This window comes from Carcharhinus amblyrhynchos, chromosome 5 (assembly GCF_965287045.1).
Source record: "Carcharhinus amblyrhynchos chromosome 5, sCarAmb.v2.hapA, whole genome shotgun sequence".
NCBI classification, from domain to species: domain Eukaryota; kingdom Metazoa; phylum Chordata; class Chondrichthyes; order Carcharhiniformes; family Carcharhinidae; genus Carcharhinus; species Carcharhinus amblyrhynchos.
The window spans coordinates 45372668-45399625 of NC_137328.1; the positions used below are offsets into that span (position 1 = coordinate 45372668).

The 26958-nt window shown below is 41.0% G+C and overlaps 1 protein-coding gene across 3 annotated transcripts in view; it reads right to left on the reverse strand.

Moving 5' to 3' along the window:
- The window catches only part of kank1a (KN motif and ankyrin repeat domains 1a), a 252018-nt gene that overhangs the window by 130510 nt on the left and 94550 nt on the right, over positions 1 to 26958 (reverse strand). For 2 of the 3 annotated variants that reach the window (XM_080188719.1, XM_080188716.1), the window contains exon 2: positions 23928 to 24070. The exons of the other annotated variant lie outside the window; for it this stretch is intronic. The gene's annotated coding sequence lies outside the window, so the exon portion shown is untranslated. The remainder of the gene's footprint in view (positions 1 to 23927; positions 24071 to 26958) is intronic. 3 annotated transcript variants of the gene reach the window in all.

A 26958-nucleotide genomic window follows, 5' to 3' on the forward strand; every position in this document is an offset into this window, starting at 1 on the left:
CCAGTAAATAGAACTGATTGTTAAAAAAATCCTGTACAAGAAAAACAACACAAATACATTTCTTAAAGGAACAGCATCAACACCACACCAAGGAGGAAAGGGTCAGTGAGTATGTGACTACCAGGAGGTTCGGGAAACAGGATCACAGCAAGAAGGATCAGCAACAAGCACTGGGTTAAGTTTTTTTTATATGTTAACAGAGTGTAATTTAATTTGAGAAATGTCTTACATAAACTACAGCTTTAACATTTATTTTAATGGGCGAATCAAATTTGCTCAAAGTCATTTCACTGAAGTTGTACTTTTCAGGCATGCAACCACAACTTTAAATGAGGAGTGATTTGCTGAAGGTTCACTGCTGGTAATAAGCAGCAAAGAAAGTATTAGGTTGTGTTGCTAGCACAATTCAATATAACACAAAACATATCTTTTTATTCTTGTACACAGCTTCAGTTTTTCCCCCACATATTCTAAGAGTATCTTTCATAGCAAGGGTTAATGTGGGACTGGGAAACAGTATCGTTGAAAGTGAGATGTAAAAAGACAGATGACTCAAGGATTGCCTCGCGGGATTGTTACAGGCAAAGTAAAAATTACTCGTCAGCAGCACCAAGCAGTTTGTAGATGATTTCTTAAATTGAAAACATTTCATAGAGTCATAGAGGTTTACAGCATGGAAACAGGCCCTTCGGCCTAACTTGTCCATGCCGTCCTTATATTTTTTTTAAAACCCCTAAGCTAATCCCAATTGCCCGCATTTGGCCCATATCTCTCTACACCCATTGTATCCATGTAACTATCTAAACACTTAATAGATAAAATTGTACCCGCTTCTACTACTACCTTTGGCAGCTTGGACTTTAGCAAGTTGATGTTGTCTACATGGACTTTAGCAAGGCCTTTGACAAGATACTGCAAGGTAGTTTGTTGCATAAAGTTATATTTTACAGGATCCAGGGTGAGGATACAAAATTGGCTTCTTGACAGAAGCCAGAAGGTTGTTGTAGAGAGTTGTTTTTCAAACTGGAGGCCTATGACTAGCGTTGTGCCTCAGGGATCAGTGGTGGGCCCACTGTTTTTTGTCATTTATATTAATGATTTGGATGAGAATATAGGAGGCATGGTTAGTAAGTTTGCAGATGACACCAAGATTGGTGGCATGGTGGACAGTGAGGAAGGTTATCTCCAATTGCAGCAGGATCTTGATCAATTGGGCCAATGGGCTGACAAATGGCAGGTGGAGTTTAATTTAGATAAATGCGAGGTGATCCATTTTGATAGATTGAATCAGTTAATGGTAGAGCGTTGGGAAGAGTTACAGAACAGAGAGACCCAGGGGTACATGTTCATAGCTGCTTGAAAGTGGAGTCACAGGTGGACAGGGTGGTGAAGGAGGCATTTGGCATGCTTGGTTTCATTGGTCAGAACACTGAATACAGGAGTTGGGACGTCTTGTTGAAGCTGGTACGACCACACTTGTAATACCGTGTGCAATTCTGGTCATCCTATCATAGAAAGGATATTATTAAACTAGAAGGAGTGCAGAAAAGATTTACCAGGATGCTACCAGGACTTGATGGATTGAGTAATAAGGAGAGGCTGAGTAGATTGGGCCTTTTTTTTCTGGAGCGTAGGAGGCTGAGGGGTGACATTATAGAGGTCTATAAAATAATGAGAGGCATAGACAAGGTAGATAGTCAATATCTTTTCCCAAAACTAGATGGCATAGGTTTAAGGTGAGAGAGGAGAGATACAAAAGTGTCCGGGGGGGGGGGACATCATTTTTATAGAAATTATACCACAAGCACCAGTTGGTGCAGATCATTTTCAAGCAAGTCTCACAACACCAAGTTAAAGTCCATCTAACCAGTTTAGTTGGTATCATGAGCTTTCGGTGCACTGCTTCTTCATAAGCAAAATTACTTACGTGGCGAAAAACTGCAGCAGGCGACGGTGCAGAGGGACCTCGGGGTCCTTGTGCATGAGTCGCAAAAACCCAGCTTGCACGTGCAGCAGGTGGTCAGGAAGGCAAATGGGATGCTGGCCTTCATAGAGAGGGGGATTGAATATAAAAATAGGGAGGTCTTGCTGCAGCTGTATAGGGCATTGGTGAGGCCGCAGCTGGAGTACTGTGTGCAGTTTTGGGCGCCGCACCTGCGCAAAGATATTTTGGCCTTGGAGGGAGTGCAGAGGAGGTTTACTAGGCTGATGCCGGAGTTGAGGGGGTTGAGCTATGAGGAGAGGCTGAATAAACTAGGCTTGTACTCGTTAGAGTTTAGAAGAATGAGGGGAGATCTCATTGAGACGTATAAGATGATGAATGGGATGGATAGGATAGAGGTGGAGAGACTCTTCCCGCTCAAAAGACAGTAGGACTAGGGGGCACAGCCTCAAGATAAAGGGGGGGGCGGTTTAGAACGGAGTTGAGGAGGAACTTCTTCACTCAAAGGGTGGTGAATCTCTGGAATTCTCTGCCCGTTGAAGTGGTGGAGGCTGCCTCGCTAAATATTTTTAAGACGCGGGTTGATGGGTTTTTGATAAGAGAGGGGATTAAGGGTTATGGGGAGAGGGCGGGAATGTGGAACTGAGCCACGACAGATCAGCCATGATCTTATTGAATGGCGGGGCAGGCTCGAAGGGCTAGATGGCCTACTCCTGCTCCTATTTCTTATGTTCTCATGTTCTTATGCCAAATCAACTTGTTATGAGACTTCTTTCTGTGCCCACCTCAGTCCAATGGCTACATCTCCACATCATGTTCTCCAGAATATACAATATAACCTTTCCCAGCCTTTCTATACCATAATGAGTGTTAATCAGAGATTCTATAACTCCAAAATAACTGAAATGCAAAAAAAAATTAGCCCGGAGAGGTGTTTTCCTCACTCGCTGTGAGGACTTGTAAGGCCTTATTCACTACCTCTATATTAAACACTTGCCCACCTCCCTGCAATGGCTCTACTCATTTTAAGCAAAATTGTAATCATGAATATCAGGTGAAAATGTCCATCACATAGGTCGATGGATGATAAGACAAGAAGGGGGATTAAAAGTTACACCGCTCCAATACCATACAAGCTACACAACACACTCCTCAGAAAAGTACATTTGTGGGATGCATTCCACACGGGAGAAATGAATATCTTTGGATTCACCAGGATATCAGGATAACATGATAGAAAGCAAAAATTTGCTACCATGCTTTTACCGTAATTGTCACCATCAATGTGATAAATCATGTAACAGGATCAATTCAGAAATAAAATTACAGGGGATATTTTCAAGGATTAATGAAGAATCCAGGATAACTGGCAAAATTTGTTTCAGAGCTCAGGATTACTCCCATCAAAATGAAAAAAAGCACAGTACAGGTGTGTACAGTCCAGGATCAAGAAATCCTAACTGTCACAGTGAAGGAGCATAATAGGCAACAAATGCCTCTTGTGCTCATAGATCGTGCATCCTTGTCAGGTTAAAAGACAATATCACAAAATCAGGAGCATAAATCACCAGGCAACAAAATTCCAGATTAAATGTTGAATTGCAGGATAACATAACCACCCACAAAGCTTGAAAAGGCTAAAGCCATGACAGGATTGTTGGGCAACGTCCAGGATCCATCCAGAGTTTCACCAAAGCACTTCATCCCAAAGCCCTGCTGAGAAACCTAGGCCCAATCAGGTGGAGAAGACCCAATGCATCCGGCTGCCTCCAGACCTTCTTGACAAACACCAATAAGACCAACATAAGAACAGGGGTCAGAATTTCAATCAATTCCAGGCCTTGAAACCCAGATACAATATGCTCCAAACGCAAAACACCCTGGCTTCAAACTGACAATGTGAAAGCATGGCAGCAGTTCTCAAATTTAGCTGGGAATTCATTTTTAGCTCCCATCGGGCAGCTAGACAAATGGATACTCCTCCTCCAGCCCTATCTCCATCAACCAGGATATTCAACATATCATGAAGCAGGACTTAAGGGCTGCAGGTGAGCCCCCACTGTGGAAACTGCTCTCTTGAACTGATAGGGATCCCTTCTCCACTTCATCCATTCTCTTTCAGATATTGTGCAGTTCATGAACATGATCAGCAATAGCCTCTGCCAGGGAGCTGAGACCATCGTCCACGATCATTTGCAATGGCAGCCATTGTCTTTATGCCTACAATATCACTGAAGCATTGACCAGATCTCCAGCGAAACTGCCAACTGGGCCCCACCTTCGGCTGTCTCCGATGGCCAAAACAAAGATTTTCTTGACTTAACTTGGTTTCTCATCCCCAAACTTTAGCCAGGATCTTTGAGAAATACAGCACTGATCATACACATCAGGATCAAGTAATTATGGGTTGTGCATCAGGATCTTAAGTCTCTGTTCCCCTTTACACTGTCCTCAACCACCAAAGCCATACAGGGTCCACCCTTGGCGCTTTAGTGCATACACCACATTCATTGCGGTTACCATTCTGCGCTTGGCGTGTTCAGTGTAGGTCACCGAATCCCTGATCACATTCTCCAAAAACACTTTCAACACCCCACAGACCTCCTTGAAGATCAAGCCGGAGATACACTTGATGCCTCCTCGGCGAGCCAGACGCCTGATGGCAGGTTTGGTAATGCCTTAAATATTGTCGTGGAGCACCTTGCGGTGCCACTTGGCTCCGTCTTTACCAAGCCCTTTACCATCGTTCCCTCTACCTGACATGATCAATACCAAACAATCAAAAAACTGAGTAGCACCAGGGCTTGTGAAAATGCAGCCTCTCCTGTGTTTATATCACATGACCCCCTCAAGGTATCTATTTTAATTGTACATATTTTTCAATATTGTTTTCTCAGTGAAGTGAATTTGGTCCAGTATTTATCAATGCCTCAACTTATTATTTGATCATATTTAGCTGGAGCAGGGGTGAACTGGCTCCTCTGTCCAACCTCCTCGGCTGGTCACATCTAAGATTTTAAGGTTTCTTTTTCTCCAAGAAAATATGCCCTTTCCAAATCAAATATGTATTTAACAATTTAAGCTGTGAACAATAAGGAGATAATCAAGCAAAGTTTTCTTGATTTGGAGCAAATATATCAACTACTGAACCAAAGAGAAATAAACACAACATTAAGCATTTGGCCCTTATGCCCAGCTATCAGAAATAGTGGGTTTTGGGAGTGCAACACTAAAAAGGTACAAGAAAATGCAGTTAAGCGTCCTTCGATTGCCCTTGAGGCATAGCTTTTAAAAGCTTTGGCTGATATAGATTAGTGGCTTTCTTGGATGCAGTCATGATTACGAGATGTGTGTTCAGCACGTGTATTTGAACCGAGACGCTTATTCCAAACGTGGGGTAGGGGGGTGGTGGTAGAGGGAGCAACTACAATTTCTTGACACTGCCTGTATCACTTGTCTTGCCTTAAAATAGTTCATCCATAGTTATTTAAGAGGTTTTTGGTATGTCCGTCTGTGGCAACTACCGTTTCAATATAAAGCACTTTACATTTTAAATATCTCTTTCCATTCTGCATTTTGTATGGTAATACTTTTGGGATGGAATCGGAGGGAAGTCCCCAGCTTTGCAGATAGATTAAAAGTGTGGAAACTTGTATCAAATTATGCCAGGACCAGGAAATAAAGTGAATGAGGCAACATGAAGTTGAAATTTTAAGAACATTTCATTAAGCAATTCAAATAAAGCAACTTCAAATTGAAAGGAATTGAATAATTTAATCTTTAGCACAAGAGCATGCAACCGCATGTTGTCAGATGAAAATTATGCACACAGCATTACCATCCATCTTTTTCAAATCAGGATTTTATACTGGAAATAGAAATAGCATTGTAATATATCATACCGTTGCCAACTAACAAAAGGGGGAGTGCAACACTACAATATTGGCTTTCAACAGCACATCTAATCCTTTTAAAAATAAAATATTGTTAACTCAAGCCACACATGCAGCCAAGATGGGATTCTTTTCCTACAACTAAAAATCCCACTTTTCAACCATGACTTTTGACATTTAAAACAACATTAAGGATACATGATCCTTAATCATAATTGCAACCAAATCACTGATGCAGTTCTAGAAATGTATTTCCTAGCAAAAAAGAGACTTCGGGTTTAATCAGATTTCATAGAATCGTAGAATCCCCCTAGTGCAGAAGGTGGCCATTCAGCTCAACAAGTCTACACCAACTCAGAGTATTCCAGCCAGGCCCTTTTCCCATAATCCCACATATTTATCCTGCTAATCGTCCTAACATACACATTTTGGGACACTAAGGGGCAATTTAGCATGACCAATCTGCCTGACCTGCACATCTTTGGACTGTGGGAGGAAACTGGTGCACTCAGAATAAACCAATGCAGGCACGGAGAGAACATGCAAACTCCAAACTGACAGTCACCCAAAGCCAGAATTGAACTTGGATCCCTGGTGCTGTGGGGCAGCAGTACTAACTACTGTACCACAGGCCAAACAAAATTTACTTACATTGGTTACTTGGCATAGAAAATTATTTGAAAAACCAGAATTGTGAAGCACTTCCCTCGTTACTCACAATTTTTTTTCTTTTTGACCACAACCACCTAGTTGAACACATAAGCAAAATGGAACTACACAGATTCATATGGACCAGGTGCCGGAAAAAGTAGAATTCAAATGAGCAGATAGTTTCCCTTTTCCACTTTTTATTGGCTGGCACAGACATGATAAACTGAATGGCCCCTTTCTGAATGGTAACTTTTTTATGGTTCTAAAAATATTTAAGGAAATTTAATGAATATTCTTCCTTTCCTATTATTCTAAGATATTTCAGTGATGAGGAGCTCACATGCCATGGTACAATTATAAAATCTATCATATCCCATTGCACTAGAAGTGTTGTTACTTAAGGTGAATTTTGTTTGAACAAATGCATTAATCACAAGAGATTGAGAGACTATAGATAGGAAGCCAAAAGTTCTTTCTTCATGCCTCCATTGTAGCAGCCAGGTGCAATAGTTCCAACATTGCCTTAATAATCATAGAGTTCTACAAAAAAAGGCTTACCAAAATAACTCATGCACAAGAGTCGGTTGATAGTCACGTACTTCAGTTGTGTTTCTAGTGCTCTCTGGCCATTAGCTCCTGCATTGCCAGGGCTCCAACAATCAGCTAGACTTCATCTAACCTAAACCTGTCACGTTATTTAGAATGCTGGCAAGAAAAATCTGCTTTGCGACGTCAGTAGTTGCTGCCCTCTCACTGGGAAGAACAATCATCTTGCTGTCAACACAACATCCCATTTCCGTGGTGTTGTTGTGACTATTGGTCATGACATCATCATGCACAAACAGCTCCATTATCTCTGTGGTGACATCAAAACATCGTAACATCATTGTTTCATGCAGTGCTTGATGGCCATATGCTTTGTGTAACAAAACACAGAAGCAGCATCACTCATCGTTTCAAATCCGCTATGTTGTTTGCCAAGGCAGTTTTCAACCCTTTCTGCACCATGTGGTCACCCTCTTCCCAAACCGCACACTTGCCGGGACATTCTTTACACACTCTTCCCATAGCAGCTCAACTTGTACTTGTAGGATGCCGCTGACCAATAAATAGTCCAAATATTCTAGCCAGGTCACCATTTAAGCCAATATTTACTCCCATGAAAAGTGGAAGCCAAACATTACCTTTCATACTCAAAAAGCAGCTTAGTTCAGAACTAAATGTACTAGATTAAACATGGTATATATATGCTCACTTAGACACAAGCTTTTACATACTAAGTCAAAATTTTAGTTTCTTGAACTTTGAATTTCACAAATGCTTATTAATTTGACCAAATACCAAAAGTTGCCCTGGTCTTAGAAACCCACATGATTCAATTCACCATTTTTAGAACATGACCTTTGCGCCTTAATCATTGGAACAGAGTATTTACTTCACCAGCATGTGACTCTCCATTACTTGCGATCCATTAGGCTGAATGCAACATTACATAAACTCACTTAGTGCCAAACATGTAACAAATGGAGCTCTCACCAGTTGTGCAAACAGTCCACATAATATGCTGCTACTAATGCTCAGTTTATACTGTGAGAGACAAATTTTATTTTCCCCAAGAATTCTTACGATTGATTGTCTGGGCTTTTCAGCACTCAGTGAAACAAAACAGATTTAACCATGCCAGATTGTTCTATTGTGCAACGTGGGCATCACTGGCACAGCCAGCAGGTGTTGGCCCATCCCGAACTGCTCTTTAACTGAGCGGCCATTTCGGAGGGTGCTCAAGAGTTATCCACACTACTGTGGGTCTAGATTCATACATAAACCAGACTGGCCAAAGATTACAGTTTTCCTTCCTTAGAGTACTTAGTGATCCAGATGGGTTTTACAACATGATCTCAATTTCATGATCATATTGCTTTATATTCCACATTTGATCAAATTTTAAGTTCTACTAGCTGGCAAGGTGGGATTTGAAACCAAGTGTCCAGAGGCAGAATCTCTGGATTCCAGTGACATGACTGCTATACCACCATTCTCCTCTGTCGCTGCTGTGAAGAGTGGCAAGAAATGATTAAAACAAAGTTAAAAGTTTATTTGTCACAAGTAGCTAACATGAACACTGCAAAGTTGTTACTGTTTGGGTACACCAAGGGAGAATTTTGCATCACCAATGCACCTAAATCAGCACATTTTTGGACTGTTTGGGTGGGGGGGGGGTACCAGAGCACTCAGAAAACCCATGCAGACACAGGGAGAATGTGCAAAATCTACATTGACAGTGACCCAAGCCGGAAATTGAACCCAGGTCCCTGTCACTGAGAGACAGCGGTGCTAACCACTACGCCACCATGCTGCCCTAGATTATTTATTGGTTTTACTACAATGTAGATTCCAGGAAATCCTGTAAGCAAAACAGGCCACTGGCAGCTGCTGTCCCAGAATCTGAATAAAGGCAACTTGATAAAAGGTACACTCAAAAAAGTGCAACTCACACAAAGTTACTTCTGCCTTGTAGCTGCCAGGAGGTTTACCAGGATGTTGCCTGGTATGGTGGGAAGGTCTTATGAGGAAAGGCTGAGGGACTTGAGGTTATTTTCGTCAGAGAGAAGAAGGTTAAGAGGTGACCTAATTGAGACGTACAAGATGATCAGAGGGTTAGATAGGGTGGACAGTCAGAGCCTTTTTCCTTGGATGATGATGGCTAACACGAGGGGACATAGCTTCAAATTAAGGGGTGGTAACTACAGGATGGATGTCAGCGGTAGGTTCTTTACTCAGAGGGTAGTAAGGGCGTGGAATGCCCTGCCTGCAGCAGTTGTGGACTTGCCAACTTTAAGGGCGTTCAAATGGTCAGTGGATAGGCATATGGATAACATTGGAATAGGTTAGGTTAGAGGGTCATTAGATTGTTGCGCTGACCAGTGGAACCATCGAGGGCCGAAGGGCCTGTACTGTGCTGTAATGTTTATGTCCTAAATAGAAATTGCCAGAAGCTGAGTTATGTGACCAATGGCAGCCATCTTTTGGTTCAGAGTGATTTTAAACAGTTTATATCTTTTCTTGTTCTAGGAGCAGACATACTACTCAACCCTCTGAAATAACTAGCCACAATGACCAAATTCATAAGGTATCTTCAATCACAACACCATTTAAATGAAAGTGAAGTGAAAGAAAAAGTGTTTCAGCAGGAATACACCTCAACTTAAATGGTCTACTGCATGGAAAAAGGAATGAGAAAGGAAAGTGTTGCAGTTTCAATCCTATTTGGCATGGGATTAGCATAGTACAATAGTATATAGCCTAGTGCCAGAGTACAGGCACCAAAGCAATGCGTGGATTAGTGGCTAGCTAACAAATTATATTGAGGGAAAATGGCAGTAGTAATTTGTGGGTGCTACCATGGCAACTCCCAAATTAAAAATGCTATTTTCAGTGCCCAGGTCACATAGGAGTCAAAAAACAGAGGAAGTGGGGAAGTCAAGCAAATAGTCCATCAACCAAAATAAGCTGAATAACTCAAAATAATGCGTGGACCAGTGGTTTTTCTCCATCAAATAACAATTGCTTTCATTTTCACTTGGCTATTCCAAGTGTTTTATTTTGAGTATTGAGGCTCAGTTCAGTTTCTTTCTCAACTGCTTGTTTGTATCAAACAATAGGGTAAGCACTTGATTCATGTGTTACAACATTGGCATGGTTGCATTCGCTGACACTGCAGAGGATGCAATCGTAGCTAGTGTAGTCACATGCGTGCCCATGACAAAGGCATTTTAATAACAGCAACACTAATAAAATGCCCCCCACCCCTTGTTTCTCTGATGTACAAAACATTAAATGATGTCTGATCTCACAGCATGATTAACAATTGAATTTTTCACACAATATTCATCCCCAAAACACAAGTTAAAATTTCTGGAACCATGTGTATTAAAATTGCAATTTAAACTTGCCACCTGTGCACTGCTTTGTTCATAGCCTCAGTGACTGCCCCACTCTCCTGACCCCTCACCACCTCCCACCCATCGCTCTGCTCCAGCTCAGGAAACTGGAGTGAGGCAGCCAAAGGTTGGCAGTGAGGTGGCAAGCAGGAGGAACATGGAGTTGGGAGTGGGGTGGCAAGCAGCAAAGGGTGTGGAGCGGGGGGCATTCAACAGGCGCTCAACAGAAGGTTAACAGCAGAACCGCTCATGCACTGGTAGACTTCTTGTTCAGTTTGGTGTTAGGAGATGGTGTATTGTAGGTTACACAATAAGGAAGCATCAAGTCCTTGTTAATACAATTCACCTTTCACAAATGCACTTATAGATACTGTTATTCTCCTTTCCCTCCATGCTATCCTGTAGAAGGGACTCATCTTTAATATGGGCTCCTGTATTTCACCACAATACTAGCTGAAAAGGTGACAACACAATGCCACTGATCCAGCATTCTCTGTACCACAATAATTCTCAGCAGAGGTTATTTCCCAGCAATGGGAATCTCAACAGACTTTCAGTTACCAAGCTAAAGCTGTCAAGGAGCAACTGCACTGGCTCACTGCTTCCCCAACTGATGTCACCTATCTGAGCATGGGTCTGAATAGATTTTGACCTGCAAGGTTCAGTGGCCCCCATTTCACGTCATGAGGGCACTTTTGAACAAGTAAAAATGTAATAAAACTCATTCTTTTGCATTAAAGTGCTTTCTTAATTTCCTGGGTTGTTTCCAAGGTGCAAGTTGATACTGCTCAATTCTGTTACCAGAGATCAGCACACAAATCTTTTCAAAGGGCGCTTGGGAAATCCTTGCCTGCAGCACCAAACTGTAGAAGAGATCACAGGATGCAGACTCTGCTAAATTAGCAGATATCAACTAGGCTGTGCATTTTTCAGGACTAGGAAACAGCAAAAGGTTCCCACCTTTGATTACTGGCAGTTACCTTGGCTGGAAAATGCTTCGAAGTCAACACTAGTTAATAGGATCAGCTTAGCCAAGACATCCTGTTGCATTAGGAGGGTAATAAAATTCAGAAACATGATTATTTATAAATCCCATGAGTGTTGAATAGCAAGAAAGTGGCACATGCCTTTATTTTGGGAACTTGCATCGTGAATGTCAGCAGGCTATTTAAAACATGTCTTTGCTTGTGCGTACTTAAGGGGGGGAAATAAACATCCTATTTGCAGTGGTCAAACTGCAGCTGAGCCAGGTGTCTTCCTCCAGAACCTATACAGCCTTGGAGGTGGTCATGATTGGCGTAAATTACACCATACTGTACGGGACAGGCTTGATGTAGCAGCCCCACCCCACCTCTTCCTGTCTCTTTTTGTATGTTTTTAAGTGCCAACTGCCAGTAGTCTCAGTTCCTTCAGAAGTCTAACCTTGCTACGTGCACAAAGCAACCCTGGAAAATAACTATGGCCCAGAAAGGCAATGTAAAAGCTTCTGAGAATTTCCTTAAACCAACATGCAGGGGCATCTGACACCAAGTCTTATCAGTACTTTATTAGTCTAGGGTTTGCATTACATGAAGTAGAAAATGCAAGTCCATTTAACTTGGAACTGCATGTGAGTCAACACATCAGTCACGTCTTTCAGAGGTTTTTATTACACAAGATAAAAGAATGGCTACATGTTGACAGCAATTGGAAACCGTTCAAACGTGGTTCAAATGATCAAAGGTAACATTTCTTCTGCCTTTCATAATACAGTGGCTAGTTAAAAAGTCAGAAGCTGCACTTATTAAAAAAAAACACGCAAGGTTTCACTTGTCTATTGATTCAACCCCATCTATTAGGCAAGTTACTTTACAAATACCAATGTAATCTAAATGGAATAGTTTGCACGGACAAGTTAGATATTAGAACAGGTAAGCATGAAGAAATCACATAACAGGACAGAAAGACTTCCATTAAACGTCACTACAAAAATGTTTCAACAAATATAGAGTTTTGCAGCTTATCTGCTAAACCTATATTGACAAAAGGAGACTATAGTGTGCTTTGTTGAATAGTACTGTGTGCAGGAATGTCAATTTTAATTTACTTCAACAACTTCTTTCTGATTCCACAAGATTCTGTCTTGTAATCTGTTTTGCATGTAACCCATCAAAGACTTTGAAATTATAAGTCAGCAATGTCTATTGGGGCGTCTGTATTCACTCAATGAGTGGAAGGCTTATGACCGAGTTATGCCCCTAGTGGCGTGGCTGCCGAACAGTGCCGTGCAAAACTTCAGTCAATCCAAAACATCTGCTGAGGTCAGCAGTCATGTTTCTTGGTGAGGTGCCCCAGCATTTGTGCAAAACTGGGTTTTTGGTCCCAAGATGCTTTTGGCCTCAAGTGCCTCATTTATACCTGCAGACAAAAAATATCTGAGGGTAAATAAAACTGGTCAAGTAATTTATATGGTAATATTGAATGAAGAGCTTGAGAAACTGGACTATTATCACCACGCTAAAACTGAACTGTACCAGCCACATCATCACTGTGGATGCAACAGCTAGTCAGAGATGGGAATTCTATACAAGTAACTCCCATCCTGCTTCCCCCAACCACTGTCCACCATCTACAAGGCACAAGCAGAGTGTGTGATGAAATAATCGTCACCTGCCTGAGTGCAACTCTAGCAACATTGAAGATGCTTGATACCATCCAGTACAAATCAACGCATTTGACTGGCACCCATCTTAACACCTTAAACATTCATTCCTCCACCACCTATGCAGCGGCAGGAGCGTGTACCGTCTACAAGATGCACTTCCACAACTCACCATGGCTCTTTCAACAGCACCTTCCAAACTTGCAACCTCCAGCACCTTGGAGGATAAGGACTGCAGATGTATTGGAGCAAAACCATCTCTGAGCCACACACTATCAGACTCAGAACTATATCACCATCCCTTCACTGATTCAAGGACAACATCCTGAACTCGCCTCCAAACAGCACCGAATGTACAGACGCAAGATGGCCTGCAGCTGCTCAAAAAGATGCCTCACCATTACCTGCTCATGAGCAATTAGGGATGGGTAATAACTGGGTAATAAATTAGCCAGCGACACTTCAGAATAAAAAAAAGTTTTACACAAGACATACCAAATGGTCAAGTGAATTGTGCTATGCAGGTCAACTTGCTGGCATCTGTATGCATACAAGAAAATCTACAAAATTTTGAATTTAGTCAGCATCTTTATTCCTTTTATAATGAATCTGCCAGTTTAGCAGCCACTCTGAAGTCAGCACATGATAAAAACGCATTGTATTCTGTTTCCATAATTCAGGAGTTCAAATGCAGGACATCTGCATTACCGTGATGATGGGGCAGCTTAAATCCTGATCAATCAGGTGCAAACCACAAATATGTTCCATGTTGAAAAAGACAAAAAAGACGACAACCACATACTTTGCTCCAGAATTCTGAAACCTGGTAAGCTGTACTTCAATAATCACTCCTTTCACTTGGAGTTCAGACCAATTCACATTCTTGAAGTTCCAATTAACTTTTTCCCCCAGTGTGGTCTTTCGGAAGTTTGTTTTTTTAAGATCTAATTTTCTCTCCCACATATCTCCATTGCAATCTTACATAAAGCATGCTGACCTTGTCAAGGAATTTGCCTTTTTTCAAAAACACAGCACTTGTGCATTAATTGCTTCCTGCCTCTGTCTCTTTAAAATTCTGTAAGCTTTTTTTAATTATCAAAGAGATACTTCAAACTGAATGGAAAGAAAGCACATTTCAATGCAGACATAAAATAAAAGACTAAAGCTTCAGTTTACAGAATTATAATTCTGAAACATTAACCATCTGAAAATCAATGCAAGGATGAACAGAACATAAACCTGCCAGCCGAGCAAGGAAGCAAAAGCTGGCCTATTGCCCAAAAAGCTGAGAACCCTAACATTGTGCTGAATATAGCCTATGAAATGTCAAAACAAGCAATTACTTGGAAACTACAATGGGACACAAGCATGCAACTTTCGCTGTGAAAGAGCAAGGCTCAAAAAGACAAATACATTAAAGCCATTAGAGCAACATATCACCGGAGGTACAAAGTTTATTTCCTATTGGGTAGGATCAGCCCTCCCTCCAGAAAGTTTGTTTCACCATTCAGTATTTTGAAGATATTCATTTCATTTCAAGGCCATAGGATGTCCCAATACACTTCAAAAATAATCCATTTATGGGATGTGGGCATTGCAACTAAAGTCAAGTGCAAATCCTGGCCCCTTGAACTGCATGACATTAAAGCAGTACAACTTTAAATGAGGGACAGTAGGCACACCTCAGTGATAAATGGGGTAGTTAATGCAAGCACTGCCTTTTCAGCCACAACAAAAGGCAGCTTGATCTTTAAAAAGGAATGTAATTCATCAACTTTCTGGTAGCAATTCGCCTTCAACACCATCAGAGTCATAGAGTCAGAGTTTTACAGCATAGAAACAAGCTCTTCAGCCCAACTTGTCCATGCTGCCTTTTTTTTAAAAACCCCGAAGCTAGTCCCAGTTGCCTGCATTTGGCCCACATCCCTCTACACTAATCTTACCCATTTAACTGTAAATGCTTTTTAAAAGACAAAATTATATCTGCCTCCACTACCACCTCTGGCAGCTTGTTCCAGACACTCACCGCCCTCTGCGTGAAAAAACTGCCTCTCTGGACACTTTCATGTGTCTCCCCTCTCACCTTAAACCTATGCCCTCCAGTTTTAGACTTTGGGAAAAGATATTGACTATCTAGCTGATCTACGTCCCTTATTATTTTATAGACCTCCATAAGATCACCCTCAACCTTCTACGCTCCAGAGAAAAAAGTCCAGTCTTTCCAGCCTCTCCTTGTAACTCAAACCATCAAGTCCTGGTAGCATCCGAGTAGATATTTTCTGCACCCTTTCTAGTTTAATAATATCCTATCTATATTAGGCCAACCAGAACTGTACACAGTAATCCAAGTATGGCCTTACCAATGCCTTGTACAACGTCAACAAGATGTCCCAACTCCTTTATTCAACATTCTGACCAATGAAACCAAGCATGCTGAATGTCTTCTTCACCACTCTGTCCACTTGCGACTCCATTTTCAAGGAGCTATGAACACGTACCCCTAGTTTTGTTCTGTAACTCGCCCCAAAGCCCCATCATTAACTAAGTCAGTCCTGCTCTGGTTCAATGTACCAAAATGCATCACCTCGCATCTATCTAAATTAAACTCCATCTGCCATTTGTCAGCCTACTGGCCCAATTGATCAAGATTCCATTGCAATTGCAGATAACTTTCTTCACTGTCCACGATGCCACCAATCTTGGTGTCATCTGCAAACTTACTAACCATGCCCCCTATATTCTCATCCAAATCATTAATATAAATGACAAAAAGCAGTGGACCCAGCACTGATCTCTGTGGCACACCACTGGTCACAGGCCTCCAGTTTGAAAAACAACTCTCTACAACCACCCTCTGGCTTCTGTCATCAAACCAATTTTGTATCCATTTACATGCCTCTCACTTTTTTCCCCTTTGAAGAACAGTGGAGAGATGGAGGAAGGGTTTCTGGGCTAATTATCAGCCTGTTGAACAATGTTATGAACAAGTCTGGGTATGCAACTCAAACCCGGAGCTTCTGGCACAGAGGTAAGGACAGTAACACCACACCACATGACACCGTTCTAGTACCATGAATCCCTCCATTCGTTTGGTAAATAACTTAACAATCCTGTTGATAAAGAAATTTCACAATAACTGCTCCTGGTGCAATGTTAGAACTGACTGCACTAGCACCATCTATTTGTCATTATAGGAAACTACATTGAATTACTCACTATATTCAGAATTTAAAATAATTCACTGATATTTATTGGGAGTTCAAACAAATAGGTCAATTAAGAGATAAAAAATGTCAAAGGCAGGAGTATAGACCATTTTGCAAGATAAAAGGTATTACCAACTTTATTAAAATAGTCAGCAAAAATGGCTATCCTTCAGGAGGGAAGACAAGCTTTGTAATGTTCAATTGCTTGATTCTTATTCCTCAGAATACTTGAATCGTTCAAGAGCAACACAATCAGTGTCTAGCCTATTTGTCTCAAATTAAGATATGCTGATTGCCAAACAAGAAGCAAGATCAGATTTGAAGCCCAAGCTCCCATAACAACAACCACTTATCTTCATACGGCACATTTAATATAATGTAACACCCGAGAGGCTTCACAAGGGCATTATGGAACAGTGCATGATACTGAAACACAGAGGATATTCAAAGCCATACATGGAGGATATTCAGTTAGATGATCAAAAGCTTGGTCATTAGGAAGTGTCTCAAAAGGAGGAATGCAAGGTAGAGGCAGGTAGGTGTAGAGGGGAAATTCCAAAGCTTGTGGCCTAGGCAAGTGAAGACAGTCACCAGTGGGGCAGCAATTGTGATTGGGAATGTACAAGAGGAGCGCAGAAAGCTAAGGATTGCAAGGCTGGGGGAAGGGCAAGGCCGCAAAGGTATTTGAAAACAAAGGATAAGAACTTAAAAATCCAAGTGTTGCTACATGATGAGCCAACATAAGTTAATGAGCACAAGGGTGATAAGGGAATGGAACTTGGTGCATGCAAGACATGGGCAGAATTTTGACTGACCAAATTTACAGAGGGGAGACAACTTGGAGACCAGCCAGAAACATGTTTGAACAGTCAAATCAAGAGGTAACAAAAAGGCACAGGTGAATTGTCTGCAGTTCAGCTGAGATCAGGGCAACATTGAGCAATGCTACAGAAATGGAATTAGGCTGTGTTGGGGAGCTGGTGTCACTTTTGATCAAGATGAACTCCTGACCTCAAACACACGGTTTGGCAAGGCTATGAGCAGACTGGCTTAATCTCCGACTGCTGCCAGGGAAAGGGATGGGAATTGGGTAACAGATTTTGGAGCTGGGGCCAAAAACGATGGCATCAGTCTTCCCAAAACACGCTAGGATGAAAATTCTGTTCATCCAGCACTGGATGCCAGATAAGCAGCCGCATAATTTATCAAACGTGGAGTCGTCACTGAGAGAGGTGCTGGTGAGGTACAGCTGGTCATCAGCAGCACACATCTGCAAACTAACAGCATTCTGTGGATGCCAAGAGATGTATGTAGATCAGAAACACATGGGAGATAATAATAGATCCTTGAGAAAAACTAGCGGTAATTGCATGCAAATAGGAAAAGAAGTGAATACAACTGATGTGTTAACTATGAACAGATAGCTAGGAATGATACATCAGTCCAGCTAGAAGGAGGGGGATTGAAGGAGAATTACGTGACAGGTATGCCAAAAGCTGCAGATTGAGAAGAACGAGGAAGGGAAGTTTCTTTTATCGCAGTCACGGAGGATACCTTTAATAAAAGCAGTTTTGGTATGGTGACAAAGGCTAAAGTCTGACTGGAAGATATTTAAAATGGCAATCCAGGAAAGATGGAAACAGGTTTGGGACAAGGAAGAGGTTGGAGATGGGACAGTAATATGCAAGGATGAAGGAATCTGAAGTTGAAGGAAGGAGGCTGGGGGAAGTTGGATGGTCCACAGTTAAAAGGCAGCTAGGAAGTAGGGCTATGTAATGACTAATCGTCTAGTGGCTCTGACATCCATCATTATGAAGTGCTTCAAAAAGGTCAGTCATTGCACAGATCAATTCCCACCTGCCAGACTGCCTGGATCCACTACAGTTCGCCTATCGCTGCAACAGGTCCACAGCAGACGCCATCTCTGGTCCTAGACTATAGCTCAGCCTTTAACACCATTATCCCTATGAGACTCATTGCCACACTTCACGGCCTGGTTCTTGGCTCTTCCTTCTGCAACTGGACCCGAGACTTCCTAACCCACAGACCGCGTTAGTAAGGATAGACAATAACACCTCCTCCACGATCACCCTCAACGCGAGTGCCCCACAAGGCTGTGTCTTCAGCCCCATACTATATTCCTTATACACCTATGACTACATGGCCAAATTCCCCTCAAACTCGATTTTCAAGTTTGCTGATGACACCATCGTAGTGGGTTGGATCTCAAACAATGATGAGACACAGTGCAGAAGAGAGAGAATCTGGTGAACTGGTGCGATGACAATAATCTCTCCCTCAAATGACAACAAAACGAAGGAGATAGTCATTGACTTCAGGAAGCGTAAATAAGGGCATGCCTCTGTCTTCATCAATGGGGACAAAGTAGAAATGGTTGGGAGCTTCAAGTTTTTAGGTGTCCAGATCACCAACAACCTGTCCTGGTCCGTTTCTGAGGACATTACTGTTAAGACAGCCCACCGACGCCTCTACTTATTCAGGAAACTAAGGGAATTAGACATGTCTGCTACAACTGTCAACTTCAACAAATACACCATAGATAACATTCTCTTTGGTTGTATCACTTGATATGGCTCCTGCTCTGCCCAGGACCACAAGAAACTACAAAGGGGTCATGAACAAAAGTCTGAGGACATGTAACAACCAACTCAAAAACAGCTTCTTCCCTGCTACCATCAGATTTTTAAATGGACCCATCTCACATTAAGTTGATCTTTCTCTACACCTACCTGTGACTGTACCACTACGTTCTCCACTCTTTCCTTTCTTTCTCTATGTATGGAATGCTTTGTCTGTATAGTGTACAGGAAACAATACTTTTCACGTTATACTAATACATGTGACAATAATAAATCAATCCAAAAACAGGAGATAGGTTCCACGGCTAGATGAGCTCGGAAGAAACATGAGAACTTAGGAGATGCAAGTTGAGGCAAGGGTATAGGTGACCAAAGAATAAAATGACTACAGTGCAGGAGGCCATTTGACCTATTGAGCCTGAACCAACAACAATCCCACCCAAGCCCTATTGCCATAACCCCACATAATTACCCTGCTGGTCCCCCAACACTAAGCAATTTAGCATAGCCAATCAACCTAATCTGCACAGCTCTGAACTGTAGGAGGAAACCGGAGTAGTGAGGAAGAAACCCACAGAGACATGGGGAGAATGTGTGGAGTTTACACAGTCATCTGAAGCTGGAATTGAACCCGGATCTGTGACATTGTGAGGCAGCAGTACTAACCACTGCCACTGTGTCGCCCCACTGAGTTTTTCCAGCGAGTGAGTGAAATGGAGGACGTGGAGGAGCAGAATTCCATATGCAGTACTGTGGGGGAAGGTGTGCATGTGTGTATAGTGACATAGGCTTTAATGTGTGGTGGGGGGGGTGGTGGTGGTGTTGGATTTTGTAAACTGCCAAATAACAAAGCACACTGCGCTGGATGCTCAGATGCATTCAATCACCAAATAATATCTGATGTAATCACCAAATAACATGCTGACAAGCAGTACCAAGCTAGTAATGAAATTAGAAAGTTTATTAAAGCATTATTCCTAATTCAACTTTCATTGAATTCATAAAAGAGTGAAGATTTAATTCTGGATTAAGTAAATTCAAGGTTATAAAACCATCCTTGATCATTTACAGACTACACAGATATATATCACAGCATCTTATTTAAATTGAAGGTATTTCTTGGGCCAGAGCACTCCTGTATAATTAATGTTTCATTTTATCACATCTTATTAACCTTTTAAAAAAGGGATTTTGAGCGTTGCTATGCAATTCCAATATTACAACTTGGTGATATATTGTCTCAAAATTGATCTATACAGCAACATGGAACAACATATAGCAAGCCATGGATCAAATCTAACAATAGTAACACAGCAACTATGATAAAGACAGGATTGAGGCCAATTATTTTTTAGGACAGTCACATCATAAAATCTTAGGAAAGTAATATTCGAGCTGTAACACTGTATCTCACCATTAAGCCACTGAAGAGTAAGCAACATATCTGAATCAAATGCTGTGGATGGCTCCCCAGCAAAGTAGGCTGACCATTGTCATGCACATGTGCTAAGGGTCCAGTTCCTGGGCCAAATTATGTGTTTTCCTCATCAAGATCTATATGATCCCATCAAACATGTACTTATTCTGGTACTAGAGTTTTACTGCAGTAAAAGAGGCCCTTCATCCCACATGTCTGTGCTGGCCATCAAGCATCTATCTATTCTAATCCCATTCTCCAGCAGTTTGTAAACTTGTATGCTATGGCATTTCAAGTGCATATCTAAATGCTTCTTAAATGTTCAGAGTTCCTGCTTCTACCACCCTTTCAGAAGAAAATCTCTTCGCATGTCACCATTCTGTCTTTTGCCTTATTCTGTACCTTCTGGTTCACGATCCTTCCATCGATTTAAATAGTTTCTCCCATCTATTTTGCCCAGACCCCTCATGATTTTGGAATACCTCTATCAAATCTCCTCTCAATCAAATGGATCAGTCTCAACTTCTCCAATCTATGTAACTGAAGCTCTTCATCCCTACAACCACTCTCATGAACAGACAAATTTTTAAGTATACACAAGAAGTGTTTTTTCACAACACCACTGCAAAACGGCTGAACTTAATATAATATGTATAAATGTGTAAAGTTGAGTTTTTGCACTAACTGAAACAAAAGACAAGTTCCAAAGAAAAATCCATCAATATGTCCCAGAAATGTTCTCCAATCTTCACCTCCGAATTCTCTCAATTTCCATTGCGAGTTAGCTTTATGGTCTTTTATAAAAGTCTAGGTTTAAATTCACTGCGTATGAATTTTTTAAACTCTGTTGGCAATATAGATTTTATTGTTAAAGCTATATGTAATTGCCCTCAATCTATTATAGCTCTGAGACTGTCCAAATTTCATGTAGAATCCTTATACCTTTGAAAAGGGAGAAACAAATTCCACACTAGTTAGACTTGGAGTCAAAGACAGGCCTCGGAAGAGATTAAATAATTGCACCCTCAATTTGTTTCATTTCAAATACAAGAGAAAATGAATATTGCAATATGAAATAGCAACATTATCAATCTACAATAAAGATATATGTGGGAATGAAAGTATTATTTTTATAAAAGAACATATAAAAGAACAAAGGCTATCACTTTCCTGAAATGACAGTCTTTCCAATAGCCCCCACATCACGAGCCACAATGTGCCATGCAGTAAGCTGTTCTGAACATTATGTGAAGGATTCAGCAACACTTGCAGTTTTATACCATGATAAAATACAAGTTTTGGACACAATCGTCAATTCAGGCATAAACTGCACTCATTTTGAGAATGACTTCCTCCTGCCCTCATCGCTCTCAAGTTTCCACTCATTCATTTGTATACCTCCAAAACAAATTCGGATATGAAGATACACAATTGTAGCATTTGAGGATAATTAATTTTCACCTTTTTTTTAAATAAACGTGAAGTAGTTAGGACTCGAAACTTGATGTAGTTTGAATATGGCTCACAACATAAAACATTTTCAGAGTATCTAGTCATCACTTGCAATGGACCAGTTGTTATGTAACATTTGCTAGCTGTGAACAAACTATGAAACCTGAACGTAATGTGCCTGTTTGTGCCCTCGCATCCAAAATATTGCCATTCACCAAATTGCACAATGGTGATTCATTTGATCTGGGGGCATGCAGTGCTTTTCAAAACAAAACCAGTGCAAATGTTCAGGCAAGTTTACTTTGTACTGGATTTCAACTCCCACTTGAAATTCCAACATCTTTTATACAGGCTTTGATGATTTCAGACAAATTGCATGAAGAATGCCACAGCCAACTGAAAACTCCAGGCCTTAATACATTGAGAGATTAAACAATAGAATTTGAGTGTCTGATAATTTAATAGCAATGCCAAAATGATAAAGACTAGACAACAGAATATCTGTCAGCAGCTAACAATGAACAAAACACAAAAGGAAAGCATGAATAATTAAGCCATATACAGCCTGTGAACCTTGGGGAATTGAAGTGCCCAATAAATTGAACACAGCTCATCAATAATTCAATGCTTTGGCTTAAAAGGAAGCAACATTTATTCATTTTCATTGCAAGGCTTTTGGCAGGGTTGAACAGCTGTGTAACCTCTTCTGCACAGTTCTCAAAGTGGGGTTTGACACATTCTGCGGCAATACGTATATGCACATATTCATATTAAACTCACTATCCAATTTGCCCATCATACTACTGTAATGATGCATGCTCACAGACAGAGTCAGGAACAATGTATTTAAGAAAAAGCCATACAGAAGCTAGCAGCCCTCCGGCTGCCCCAGTCCTGACATGTCTTCAGCCCAAGAGAGGATTCCACCCCCTGGGGCATTATTCAATTTTCGGTCCCAATTGGTCCCTCAAGCCAGGTGACCCTCTTCTGCTGTGTGGTCCTTAAAGGGCCAATTGCCCGGATTACCTCACACGAGCAGTTCTGATTGAGGATTGAAATAGGTGCCATTAGTCTCTAATCTATTTCATTATCTCAGTTGCACAACACTGCAGAAAGTGTCCTCAAAACGAGCAACCAACTTTGAGGAATAAAGCACCAATTTCACCATCAACCCACAAAAATATGTATACAGAGCAGCATTCAAGACATGAGGAAAATATGGATATAACTGAGATTTGAATACCAACAGCTTGACTATTAAATTTTGTGAAGGTGTATGGCATACTGTTGGGTAAAAATGCTTATGATCTTGCTTGATGTTTAAACTACAAGTAAATAAAGAATTCTGACATGCTGATTTGCGTACCAATTTTTTGTGACTCACCCTCCTTCGCACCAGTGTTTTATACAATGTTGCCTTAACATATTTCAACACAGGTCCCACTTTAAAACTAATTTTTCAACAAAGGCATCACCTGAAGGCCATTTAATCTTACTCATTCCCCAATCTAATTTTAAATGAAGATTAAAATATTGCAGAAAACAATGTCCAAATGTAGTTAATTTTACCAAAATCAAGTTCGGCAATAAACTCAAAGTCAAACACAAATATTTTTTAAAAAAGCAAATTAGTTGGTCGATCAAGCAACATCTGTGGAGATGAGGAGAAAAAGAGTTACCATTTCAGGTCAACCACCTTTCATCAGAACTGTGCTGACGAAATAAGATCGAACTAAACTATTGACTGCTTCGTTCTCCAAAGATGCCGAATCACCCGCTAAAGTCTTTCCAGCACTTTCTTCTATTTCATATTTCCTATCTGCTGCAGTAGCTTGTTTTAAAGCCGTATGAACAAAGAGTGCAATTCAAAAGGTAAGACAAATTTGTCTAAAAACAATGCCAGATGTTGTGCTTTTCAATAAGGATTTGTTGTTCCTCCTCCACACATATTTGACAACGGTCGTCTTACGCTGTCCAGCATCAAGGAAAAGTAAAGCATCTAGTTATTAGCAATACAACTGCACTTCAGATATCAATAGGCAATGAAGAAAATCAAATGAAAAGACTATTTATTTATATGCCACAATAATTATGGCCACTTTCTAAGGCCTTCCATCCTGTGTGAGGTGTTAACTCTAGACTCAGAAGTCTTCATACAAGAAATAGTAAACACTTAGATCTTACCTCACAGCTGATAAGCCCACAAAGGATTTTCACCACAAATGTTGTTTCACTCCAGATCTTTCCAGAGGCAGTCACGAGATGGATTAGAAGCTTGTCTTCTCCAATCAACACAAGCTAATTAAAGTCTTTTAAAGCTTGAGTGCCTTTTTCAAAACAAAGAAGAAAAGGCATTGTTAGAGGTTATGAGACCCTAATGGAATCCAGTCATGAAAATTCTTTCAGCCTTACTGGTTTAGTGTTGATGACAATGACAAGATGTTCATAAACACCTTGGGCTACAAAATACACAGATATCCTTGCTAGCTATTGTTTTGGGAGAAGTGAGCAGCGTGTAGTGGTGTAAAAACCAGATCAAAACGTTGATTAGATGGGTGCACATTTTTGGGAATAAATCAAAATTTATTTTATCATAGAATCCTACAGTGCAGAAAGAGGCCCTTCAGCCCATCGAATCTGCACCGAACACAATCCCACCCAAACCCTACCCCCATATCCCTACATATTATACCCAATAATACCTCTCACCTACGCTACCCTAGACACCAAGGGGCAATTTCTTAATATGGCCAATAAACCTAACCCGCACATTTTTGGATGGTGGGAGGAAACCGGAGTACCTGGAGGAAACCCACGCAGACACGAGGAGAATGTGCAAAACTCCACACAGACAGTGACCTGAGCCAGGATTCGAACCCAGGACCCTGGAGCTGTGGAGTAGCAGTGCTAACCACTATGCTACTGTGCCAACATACATATGTAGACATTTTCTACATATCTGGTCTCGATTATCACACACCATTCCATTACAGAAAATGGGAAAATGTTTTCTTTTACAAACCTTTCCTCGGGTGAAGAATTTTGATCTCGTTAGTACAAAAGATGATTGGATTGATATAAAATCAGTATCATACATTTGTACAACTTATAACTTTACTTCAAATCGGCATTTTTAAAAAGGTCAACCACAGCTGAGCAAAAAATTTCCACGATACTAAGTTCGTGGACCAGTTTCAACCAGTATTTTACTGACCCTATGTATGGTATGCTCATTCTTAACTAGATGGCAAGTATATTTGAGCGCAACAATTATTACAAACAGATAACTGCCCTTCTTAACACAGTGGCTTCTGAAAATTTGGGTTAAAATATTCACAATTAATTTGAAGTTATTAACTTTAGATACAAGATCATCAGGGCTTCACGTATTTTAAATACCTATATTTAAATAAATATATTTCAGCAATCCTTTCAGGTCCCTACTTAATATTAGGTTATGGCTGTCGGTTGGCAATCCAGTTAAAGTCCAGCATAATTTATTTGGCATCACGAGCTTTTGGAGTGCTACTTCACTCACCTGATGAGAGGGCAGCACTCAAAGCTCATGATTCCAAATAACCCTGCTGGACTTTAACCTGGTGTTGACAGACTTCTTACTGTGCCCACCCCAGTCCAAATGCTGGCATCTCCATCCACATCAGTTGGTAATCCAGTATAGTTAGCATGCCTGGACAGCTCTACTGGAAACAGGAAAGAGCCTATCGTTCACATGAACAAGAGGTGCTTGAGAGTGGTTAGCATAAAATGGTTGTAATGCATTGCCAACAAGAGTACAAAGGCTGGACTTTAGTGCAAAGAGGAATTCAGGAGCATGGAGGGAGGAAAATGCTGCTTTTTGCCTCCCATGCCTGCATGCACAAATGAATGTACCTGTAATTTAAACTTAAATCTATTTATGATAAAGGCCAAAGTTGACTAAACATATACAGTTGGCCCCCATTTTAAGTTGCCTCAAAGTAATTTCATTTTAGTGTCATGGATTTAATAGAGCCAGTAAATACACAACATTAAGCTGTTTGCTTTAGCATCGCTGTGTACCCACACTGATGGGGCTTGTGTGACCCCAGTGTCCATTTATTAAGCAGCCTCTTCTGTTCCCAGAAACAGTCACTCCTCAATTCTCCGCCAGACTCTCCTTTTCATCACCCGAGGCCTTGCTCGCAACGAGGATCCAAAGAGGAAAGTAGCAGATACAAAGGAGTTGGACAAGGGAATAGCGAGGGGGGAGGGGGCACATATTCAGCAGAGAAGTGACAAGCGGGTGGTGGGGGGGATTCAGCATGTGGAAGAGGGGTGACAAGTGGTATTAGTTAGTATGCAACATTTTAATTTAAAAAGTTTTCAATGACCAAGATAGGAATGTAGCAATGCAAAGTATTTCAACCCACGCACAAGGTTTTTTTTTATTTCGAAGCAGGAAGGTCATGCAGAGCCAAATTGCAGCTTTTATATTGGTTTTAATAGGAAAGGGAGATTCACTTAAATTCATTTCACTTCAAAGCTGACATTTTCAGGAGCACAACTACAACTGAGTGAGGACTTGCTGTTGACTAACAAATTAGTAGATAGTGAGTGGGGTGGTGATAACACAACTGGAGTAGGTGAGAGGTTGTAGTTAGGATTGTGATCTCAGGCAAGCACATCTTCAGACAGTGTCTGCATCTCAAAGAAATTCAGCTCAGAGTCTTCAGGCCAGAGTCAACAGTGGAGATGTTTCATGATGAACGAGGGGGGAAATGTTATTTGAACCACAATTCCAGGATGCAGTCATACACAAGTTAACGCTGCCAATCTGGTTATTTGTCCATGATCAAGTCAGGAAGATAAGGGACCCCCCCAAGTTGCAGTGCTGGGGAAGGCTTTGTTTTTCCCTTGCGCTTGTCTAAGATCACAAGGCCAACTACAACCTCTCGCCTACTGTAGTTGTGTTGTCACCACCCCACCCACTATCTACTGATTTGTTAGTCAACACTAAGTCCTCACTCAGTTGTAGATGTGCTCCTGAAAATGTCAGTTTTCAAGTGAAATGATTTTAAGTGAATTTCCCTTTCCTATTAAAATCAGTATAAGAGCTGCAGTTTGGTTCTGTAGGACCTTCCTGATTAGAAAACAAAACTTGTGTGCAGGTTGAAATACTTCGCACTGCTACATTCCTATCTTAGTATTTGAAAACTTAAATTAAACGTTTTAAAAG